General features: G+C 41.9%; 3 pseudogenes; all 3 read left to right on the top strand.

Moving 5' to 3' along the window:
* Positions 1-480: 480 nt before the first annotated feature.
* LOC132225284 (U2 spliceosomal RNA) lies at positions 481-597 on the top strand (annotated as a pseudogene).
* A 283-nt stretch (positions 598-880) lies between these two features.
* LOC132223182 (U2 spliceosomal RNA) lies at positions 881-1,008 on the top strand (annotated as a pseudogene).
* Positions 1,009-7,086: 6,078 nt separating this feature from the next.
* Positions 7,087-7,829, top strand: LOC132237608 (transducin-like enhancer protein 6; annotated as a pseudogene).
* The last annotated feature ends 2,900 nt before the right edge of the window (positions 7,830-10,729 follow it).

The following is a 10,729-nucleotide window of genomic DNA, read 5'->3' as shown; positions in this document are numbered from 1 at the left end:
TTGTTTTCATGTGTATTTCCCTGATGATACATGATGTGGAGCCTCTTTTCATGTGCTTATCTTCTGTCTGTATATCTTCTTTAGTGAGGCGTCTCTTGCAGTGTTTGCCCATTTTTTAATCAAGTTGTTTATTTTCTTATAGTTGAGGGGTATTTTTAATTTTTATTTACTGATTTTTAGAGAGAGAGGAAGAGGAAGGGAAAGAGAGACAGAGACAGACAGGCAGAGAAACATCGAATTGTTGTTTTGCTTATTTATGCTTTCATTGGTTGATTCTTTTATGTGCCCTGAATGAGGACCAAACCCGCAACTTTGATGTATCAGGGCAATGGTTTAACCAACTGAGCTACTGGGTGAGGTCCAGAGTTTTAAGAAATCTTTATATGTTTCGGATAACAGTCTTTTATCAGAGGTGTCTTTTGCAAGTATTTTTCTCCCAGTCTGTGGCTTCACTTCTCATTCTTTTTAAAAATATTTTTAATTGCTTCTCAGCCTTATGGCTAAGATCAAGTGTAGTATCTGTTCTTATCAGTTTAATATCTGATACATCCTCTATCTGAGGACAATATATTAAACTAGAGGCCTGATGCACGAAATTCGTGTATGGGTAGGTCCCTAGGCCTGGCCAGCGATCAGGGCCAATCTGTGGGGTGAGTGGCGGGGTGACTGGGGGGCAGGGGGACACCTGCTAGCACCCATCTTGGCCAGCCTGAGATGATTGGCGGGGTGACCTGGGAGGTGTGGGGGCCGCAGTCACCCACTTTGGCTGCCCTGGGGCCTGTGAGCTGGGGGCAGTTCCTGCATTGAGTGTCTGCCCCATGGTGGTCAGTGCACATCATAGCGACTGGTCGTTCCACCTGTTGTTCTGACATTCAGCCAATTTGCTTATTAGGCTTTTATTATATGGGATAGATTTTTTTTTAAGCTAGGAGTTGGAATAGGGGCTTGCTCCATCCTTTCCATACATCGACCCGGTATTGCAGTACTTCTGGGAATGGTGTACCAATAAATAAATAAATAAATAAATAATATTTTTAAGAGAAAAATATTGTGTTTTTGGTATATTTTATCTTCAGGTTCTGTTGAACTAAATAGTGTAAGTACTCACTTAGAAATGGTAAAATTATGTTTGACATAAACTATAAGACTTTGGTCTCTTTTCCTGGGAGTACTTTCAAACCAAACAAGCCATTAGCAAATCTAACCAATCAGAAACTGAAGGTACCTTGATTGTCATTGTTACTTAGAAGATTGTTGATGCACCTGACAGAACCCAGTAAACAAATTGTTGGGCTCTGATGTGGCACTGTGTCAACAACACATATTAGGGCTTTATTCATGCTGAGTGTCTGCAACTCTCTGAGCATGTTATTAGTTGCTCATCCTTTTCCACCTGTTACTATTCTATAGCCTTGATTTATTTTTTGTTCTACTTTCTAAACTTTAGTGTAGAGAGTATAAGCCAAGGGATGATCCAAATGGTAAAAGGGAATTATCAACTAATAATAGTAATAAAATAATATCATGGTTATTCACAAAGGGTAAAAACAGGTGATTTGAAGAACACAGCTCCCTCCTGGAGGCCTCTGGCCTGGAGCCTCACCAGCTCTCTGTCTGCTTGGGTGGCGTTTTCCATCCTCCCTGGTCTCCAAAGGGTGCTGCTTCATGCTCCGGACAAGAAAGGGGGAAGCCTTAGGGTGGATGTCAGGGAAAACCAGAAAGGAGTCCTTTCAAGTGAACACATAATGGGCTTACACAAAAAGGAAATCAAGGCTCCCCATGACCATTAAAAAGGTTATTTCACACCACATTTAACCACCAAAGGAGCCTGCGTAAAAGCTGGTGTTGAGGCAGTTCTGAGTTGGTTCTGCCTTTATTTACGTAAATTCCACTCTTCTCTAAATCCTGCTTCATATGTTTTTCCTCCTGAGTCCAAGGTTAGCAGTCCAGATGCTGCTGTGTGGATGACCTTCACGTTGCTCTAAATGAACAGTGTTTCTGTTTTTGACCTTTTCTTTGAAGCAGTGGGGTTGCCAACGTTGAAAACACTAATATCCATCAACAACAGTTGGCATTTGCTTACTGGTTTTTCATTATTACCTACAAGATTTTTTGTAAAATAATGGAAGTAAATTTTTTCTTGGAGGTTTCTATATGAGTTTTTTCTATTTACACGTTCACTGATTAGGGCTTTATTTGTGTTCTCAAGTATCTCAAACTCTCTCTTAACAGGTTGTTAAATAGCCCGCCTATTTCCCACCTCTTTACTATTTCGTTGTCTCCATTTTTTTTTTTTTTTTTTTTTTGCTCCACCTTCAAAACTTCAGGACAGCCAGAGGAATGATCCACAGATCTCAGTTTACTACCTTTTTGTTTGTTTATTTTTAATGACTATCCTTGCAATCAACTAACAAGCCAATTGCCTGATCTAATGGGTGTTAAGTGCCAAGTGGCACAAAAAGAGAGCTGAGTGTTCAAAAGGCTGGTTCTGGAGGCTGGATACAGAAAATTGGTGCCTTTGTTGGTAGCCTTAACCAGCGAGCTGTCCCGCAGCCGCCATTGGGAGTGTACTTGAGAGGGTTTTAAGTAAATACCACCATGAGGCCAGTATGCGAACTGTCAATTTGTATTTATACGATGTGCGACTGTGCTGAAGCAGGCATCATGAATCACTCAGGATTACCCTTATGGAGAGCCTCTCATTCTGCCTGAAGGATTAGGGAAACAGGGTTCAAATGCTATTCATCAGCCTTGTCTTTCAGGGAGCACCAGTAAAGTCACCCAGTGCCTGACCTATAGTTGAAACACTCCATTCCCAAGTCTCAGAAAAAGGTCACCTAGAGGTAATGGAATATTTTTGTCAAGGTGGCATAGCCTAAGCTGGTCTGGGAAAGAACTTTCTGAGGACAGGAGGAGAAACTTGAGCATGAAAGAAAGGAGATGACTCAATGCCCTATGCCTTTCTCAAAAAATGTCTTCCAGAATGATGGATTTTGTCACTTTCAAAAATAATCCTACCAAATGCAGTGCTAAAGTCTCCCCAAAGGAGAGGAAGTTCACTGTCAAGTGGTTGCTAAATAGGTAAGTAGAGAACACATTTTTCAATATTGAAACCAGTAAATAGCATTTACTAGTTTATTTTATTTTTTACTTGTATACACTCAATATTATTTTTTTATTAATTTTAGATGTATAGCATAGTGGTTAGATAATTATATAATTTACAAAGGAATCCCTCCAATAATTCTACTAGTAGTGCCCACCTGGCACCATACATAGTTATTGCAATCGTATTGACTATATTCCCTCTGCTGTACTTTACATCCCATAGCTATTTTCTAACTACCAATTTGTACTTCTTAATCCCTTCACCTTTTCCATTCAGCCTCCTTATCCGCCTCTCATCTGTATCTACAAGTCTGTTTCTGTTTTGCCCCCTGCATCTAAGCCCAACGCCTCTCCAAACTTCTTCAGGAAACTTCTGCACTAGACACAGCCAGGGTCTTCACCTCATGTCTAAAGCAATGAGAGAGACCGAACTCTTTATTGCCTTGAAAGAAGAAAGCCAAGCCCCAGCCAATTTGGCTCAGTGGATAGAGTGGCGGCTTGAGGACTGAAGGGTCTCAGGTTTGATTTCAGTCAAGGGTAGGAAGCTTGGTTGCAGGCTGGGTCCTGGTTGGAGTACGTGCAGGAGGCAACCAATCGATGTGTCTCTCTCACATCGATGTTTCTCACTCTCTGTCTCTCCCTTCCCTTCCACTCTCTCTAAAGATCAATGGAAAATATATCCTCAGGTGAGGATTAACCAAAAATAAATAAAAGGAAGAAAAAAGTCAGGACCAAAAGGTATCTGCCGAGGTTGGGGCAATGGAGGTAAGAAACTTCACTTAAGATTGAAATAACCAATATATTAAAACTGATAAGGAAAAGCAACAGGCTTCTTCAAACCTATATGAAAATAGAAGTCAAATAAGGTGAAAAACTAATATTTTAATTCTAAAACTCTGGTCTTAGTGAGACTACAAACTTACATTAAACATTCCTGCCACCCACCCCCTGAGGTATAAATTTTAAGGGTGCAAAAAAAACTCTGTATTCAAGATATAGAATATTTTAATGCAATATTTTAAAAGTAAAAATTAATATAAAATGCATATTTGTGAGAAAACTATGAAAATTATAATATCAATGATTAAAATATGAAAAAATATAAACAAAGACAGGATTGTTTTTATTTTAATTTTTTAAAATATGATATTAAAGTACTTTTCTTTTTAATCCTCACCCAAGTATATGTTTTTTTATTAATATTAGAGAGAAAAAGAGAAAAACATCAAGCCATTGCCTCCTATATGCACCCATAGGTACCCAGACACACCCATATAACCCTGAACCCACAGCCTGGACATGTGCCCTGCCCGGGGATCAAACCCACAACCTTTTGGTGTATGCAACAACACTCCAACTGAGCCACACTGGCCAGGGCACATTAAAGTATTCTCTATCTCAATTACTGGTTTTGTGCCTGACCCTGGCTGTGTCCAGTGGCAGAATTTTCCTGCTTCACTCTCCTCATCCTGGTCCCAGCCCTTGGAAATCAAGTCTCAGATGCATGTTAAAATATATCTGTCCCTGGCAAAGAGGAAGAGGGTAGGAAAAGCAGCCTTTTCCTACAACCCTAGGAAACTCTGGTGCTACCCAAATTTAGCAAATAAAAATGTCAAGTAGGCAAGGTATACTTTTTGGTATAAGTATGTCCCATGCAATATTTGGGATATACTTATACATCTTTTAAAAATTACTGCCCGGTGGTTGAGCATCAACCTATGAACCACGAGGTGACTGTTCGATTCCTGATCCAGACACGTGCCTGGGTTAGAGGCTCGATCCCCAGTGGAGGGTGTGTAGGTGGCAGCCAATCAATGATTCTTCCTCATCATTGATGTTTTTAATCTCTCTCTCTCCCTCTCCCTTCCTCTCTGAAATCAATAAAATTATATATATATATTTTTTTTTTTTAATTACTCGTTGTTTGTAATTCAGATTATACTGGGCACTGTATTTTATCTGGCAACCCTACTTTCACTCCACCCCATCCCTCCCCCAGGAAACCTACCCTAATGAGAGAGATGGTCACTCTGAAGGCCCATAGCAAGAACAAAAGAAATAAAAATAACAAAGGAACTGAAAGCCAGCCCAACACGGAAGGAATGTTATTGCGCTTTTGCTGACAGAGACAGAGGGAGATTTCCAACATAAACAAAGAAATTTAATCTCTCATTTGCAAAAGCTTCCCCTGTGCTAATTTGTTAACTGCTCATGTAGACACAGAACCCTGTGCATTCCGTCGAGCTCCTTTTTCTTACATTATGCAAATTGAAGCCATCTCTGCTGATAAGTGCAGCAAGAGATACCAGTGGCAGGGGCTGTACCCCACAGGCTCAAAGCTGCTTTATGAACTGGTCAAGTCAGTCCAATTAGCGTCTTTTTCCCAGCCAAATGGATTGTTTGGTCAATTAATTTCATGAGCAAATTCAGACAAAAGTTGTGCATCTCGCTCTGGTTTTGAGGCTACAGGTGACTTCAGACCCAAAAGCAATGTGTTTGCCTACTAATGGTCATTTTTGGCCTTCAGCCTGTTCTCCGGCTCCCAGGTAGGAGGCAAGGGTGTTATAAGCCCTCAAAGGGCAGCTGCCCTCTCACAGGTTCCTCTGCTGTTTGAGAAGGAAGCCAAGGAGGTTTTCCCCTCCTCAACATCAGAGAGCATGCTATGTCCTCTAGCTAATGAGTGAAGACAGGAATGGTTTTCTTTTATAAATAATAATTTTCAGGTGTTTCCTCTTGACATGAACTTGGCTGCCCCCCACAGCTTCCTTCATGCTGCTTCTAAGCCTCCATCCTAGGCAAGAGTACTGCCTGAAGATGGCCGCTTGTGTCCCTCTCACCCCCCAGAGGCACTCTCCAAGGATGGTGAGGCCCCCAGGAACTTTGGCTCATCATGGAGCCACCCTGGATCAGCTCAAGAAGCAGTTCCATTCCCCCCTCACTTGCGGGCACAGGAGGAGAGCATTTACTACTTGCTCCAAAAGACTCAGCAGGATCTACAGGAACATCACAGCCAGGCACAACATTTCCTACAAATCATGGTGACCCGCAGCCAACTCCTGGGCTTCTAGTCAGAGGAGGCTTACTAGGACTCCTGGGGACAGCCAGCCACAAGGCTTCCTGACACCTACAGCCCTCCAGTCTTCAGGGGCCAAACTTCGAAGATGTCATGGCCATGAGGTCATCTGACTGGGCCCAGCAGCTATCTGGCATGGATGGCTCCCCAGTCTATCAGCTAGACCTGCTGCCATCCTGGGACTCTGAACCCCAACTTGGGAAAGATATTCTGACCCAGCAACTCTGGCAGATTTTTGCTGGGACCCATGATAAAGTGGACCAACCGAGACACAGGCTGACAGACAGGTGCCAGACCTGGAAGGCCAGGACCCAGGACCATGCTACTTTGGAGCAGGGTACTGTACCGAAGATGCTTGAGTTCTAAGAAGGGAGCAGAGCCAGGCAGGGCACCAGGAGTGATGCTCTCCTGCGTGGCCCAGGAGCCTGCTGTAGAGCCTGTACCTTTCTGAAGGCCAATGCTGGGACCCCAAAGACTTCAAAGACATGTGGAAGAGGCTGAATACCTTGCCCTGGCAATCCACGAAGTTGGCTGTCCCACACAGAATAGAGACGTGGATGCTAAAACATAGGAAGCCTGTGCTGGCCACACAGTCAGAAGCTTCACATGGCACGTGTTCACCTGTGGCAGAGATGGAGTCAAAGTGTGGAGCTTGATCGGCTAAATCAGTGATGGCGAACCTATGACACGCGTGTCAGAGGTGACACGCGAACTCATTTTTTTGGTTGATTTTTCTTTGTTAAATGGCATTTAAATATATAAAATAAATGTCAAAAATATGTCTTTGTTTTACTATGGTTGCAAATATCAAAAAATTTCTATATGTGACACGGCACCAGAGTTAAGTTAGGGTTTTTCAAAATGCTGACACGCTGAGCTCAAAAGGTTCGCCATCACTGGGCTAGATGGTGGAGGACAGGTTCCACAACAGCTGCCTGTGTGCACAGACCCAAGGGACCTACCTGTGCACACACCTGCCTCCTCTTATCTAACAACGCTACCCTGCTGATGGCTGCCCACAACTTGGCTGGTGTGAGCATGTGGAACCTGATGGCAACATCTCTGCACATAAGAGATGAGCTACCCTCTGCAAGTCTCACTGCCAGGCCCTGGCTGCCAACCTGGAGGACAATCTGGCCTTTGCTTGCTTCACTGATGGCATCATCAGGATCCGGGACCTGCGGCACCAGAGTGTGGTCAGGGACCCGTCAAAGACCAGAACATCTGGATGGGAGGTCTGGACACCTGCTTATAGTGCTGGGACCTGAGGACTCTCAGGGAGCCCCAGGAATACCAATTTGAGTCTCAGATAATAAGCCTGCCCCCCAACCCCCAGGACAACTGGGTTGTGGTGGGCACAGCCAATGGCCAGCTATAACTACAGGCCACCCACTGGGGAGGCCAGGGCAGAAACACATGGAGGGTTATAAGGACAGCACTGTCCTCAGTCTCAAGTTCTTCCTTCTTAGCCAATGGTGGGTGAGCACTGGGATGGACAACCTGGTCAGCATCTACAGCATGCCTATGGGAACATGGTTTTCCAGTTACCCAGACCACCTCTGTCACATGATGTGACGTGTCCCCTAACAAATGCCGGCTCATCACAGGGTTCTATGACCACACCTCAGTGTACCAGATCCCATACTAAGGGGCTCACTACTGTCATCTCAGTCAGGATCCTTCCCCTTCCCCCCGTCCCTGCAATGAGGCTAGTAGTGGTAGAGGGGCATGATGAGTGGGCTGGTGATCTTTAGCATGTGTAATAAAGCAATTGGAAAAAGAAATTTAAAAAATAAAAATAAATAAATAATAATTTTTCATTCAAGGCTCTTTTTTTCTGCTCACCAAATCTGGGCTACTCTTGTCATTTTTCTATGTATTTTTTTATTACAAATCTGGATTTCATTTTTTTTTAATAATTTTTATTGATTTCAGAGAGGAAGGGAGAGGGAATGAGAGATAGAAACATCAATGATGAGAGAAAATCATTGATCAGCTGCCTCCTGCATGCACCCGCCCTCCCGGCAACAGGGATCAAGCCCACAACCCAGGCATGTGCCCTAGACTGGAATCAAACCTGAGACCCTTCAGTCCCCAGGCCAACGCTCCATGCACCAAGCCGAACCAGCCAGAGCTGGATTTCATTTTCATACCCTGTTCATATCTTTGCCCTTTTAGATTGGAAAAAAAACAAACACACACACACACACAGTTATCCACCTCTGCAGCATAAAAAGAGAAAAACAGAAACCTATTCACTTTGCTCATAAAGATCTTAAGCAATCAACTCTCACCCAAACTATTCTTAAAAATACATAAAACTGCCGTAACCGGTTTGGCTCAGTGGATAGAGCGTCAGCCTGTGGACTGAGGGGTCCCAGGTTCGATTCCGGTCAAGGGCATGTACCTTGGTTGCGGGCACATCTCCAGAGGGGAGTGTGCAGGAGGCAGCTGATCGATGTTTCTCTCTCATCGATGTTTCTAACTCTCTATCTCTCTCCCTTCCTCTCTGTGAAAAATCAATAAAATATATTTTTAAAAAAAATGCTTAAAACTATTTCACTTCTATTTGAGATTAGAATCAGCATCTGGGTTCTAGTATGTGAATCTGGGCAAGTAAATCAATTCAGTTTTGGCCTTTGTATCTTCATCTATGAATATGAATTGAACCATCTTTACAAACACTTCCAGCTCTAAGATTCTAAACTGGAAATGTTTTCAATATTATCTTGTAAGGGTTTACGTCAGCCGTGGGCAAACTACTGCCCGCGGGCCAGATCCGGCCTGTTTGAAATGAATAAAACTAAAAAAAAAAAAAAAAAGACCGTACCCTTTTATGTAATGATGTTTACTTTGAATTTATATTAATTCACACAAACACTCCATCCATGCTTTTGTTCTGGCCCTCCGGTCCAGTTTAAGAACCCATTGTGGCCCTTGAGTCAAAAAGTTTGCCCACCCCTGGTTTAAGTGATTTGGCCAATATGGGTATAATAAAGAGAATCTTTATATAAGTGAAAATAAGTTCTGGTAATGTAATGTACAACTATGATTGACTATAGTTAACAATTCCATATAAGGAAATAATTATAACTATGTGAGGTAATGAATAGTAACTAATTGTGGTAATCATTTTACAATAAATACATATATCAAATCATGTTGCACACCTTAAACTTATACAATGTTATATGTCAATTATATCTCAATACAACAGGGGAAAAAGGCAAAGAAAACCCTGTGTTTATGAACACAACTTGATGTTGATATTAGGAGACTATGAGCCATTTCAGTAATGACATCCTTGCTCAAAACATGGCCAGTCAAAACTTCAGTCTCAAGCAATTGAGAAATCTCCCCCACTCCTACAATCTATACTACTCCCAAAACATCATTTTATGACTTTGTGTCCATTACAGAACCAGCAAGATATTTTTAAATGAAAGCCAAGGTTTATCATTGACCTTTTTTACAAGCCTACTTTCCATGTGGCATTTTAGTGCTTTTAAAAGTCAAATCTTTTGAAATATAAAATTCTTACCTTTGCATAAATTCAAAGGAATATGTTGTGGGTTATGAAGGCAATTACAAAAGAGGGTTAAAAAAAAAAAAAAAAAACTGTGCTAGCTAGTAGCAGTTTAGTTAAAATAAGCAAGTAGTCCAGAGATGCAACCACTTGAAATAATACCATACTCATTCACATCAATGTTCCAGATTTTGATTCTGGAAAAAAAAAAAATTTCTCAATCATGGTTTTCAGTTATAAATGGGTTGAAACATGCAAGTTCTCCAATATCACTTGAAATCCCAAAAAAATAAGAGTGAAGAAATTTAGGGAATAAATCTACAAGGACAAAATAGTGGAAGAAGAAACAAAATTTGGGAAGCTGGAAAGTCAAAGGAAGAAGGGTGTGAGTTTAGCAGGTATGGGTAAGATGAATCATGAGCACTGCCATCATGTTGAAAAATGCAGCAGCCTCAACCTTAAACCACAGCAGGGAAATTCAAGAACAAATTTTGCTACCCATATCCCCCAAAAGACTGGGATGTTACCATTAAGTATCTCTGGCATTGGGAGTAAAGATAGGGCTGTAAACAAGATGGTAGGTTGAAATCACTTAAGAAGGAAAGAGAGACATATTCTCTGTAATCAGGCAACTGCCCTTCCCCTGTTCTCACAGAAATCTGAAGTTTATTCTCTACAGAAGCTAAAGTAGAGCATTGCTAGATTGGGGTATCTAAGGCACAGTTATGAGTGAGGGATGCCAGATGCCACAAGAAAACAAATTGATTAAAATTAAAATTTACATTCTGCAAGTTGGGATCCCGAGCTTTCTCCCACTCACTTAGAAGACTGGCATCTAGAATTTTCATGTAGAGTGGAGACTAGAACAGTATCCTCTGACAAACCTATGGAAAAAATTTTTAAAAATTGAGGTGAAGGTTTCCCAAACAAATGGCCTGGCCAGATTACCCTACAGAGATAGCTACAGTCAATACCTCCTCCTCATGAGCATTGAGAATCCAATTAACCTTTTTTAGCTCCCA

The sequence above is a fragment of the Myotis daubentonii genome, chromosome 1 (assembly GCF_963259705.1).
Source record: "Myotis daubentonii chromosome 1, mMyoDau2.1, whole genome shotgun sequence".
Lineage (NCBI taxonomy): Eukaryota > Metazoa > Chordata > Mammalia > Chiroptera > Vespertilionidae > Myotis > Myotis daubentonii.
The sequence above is the reverse complement of the archived record's forward strand: the minus strand, read 5'-3'. Positions and strand labels throughout refer to the sequence as shown.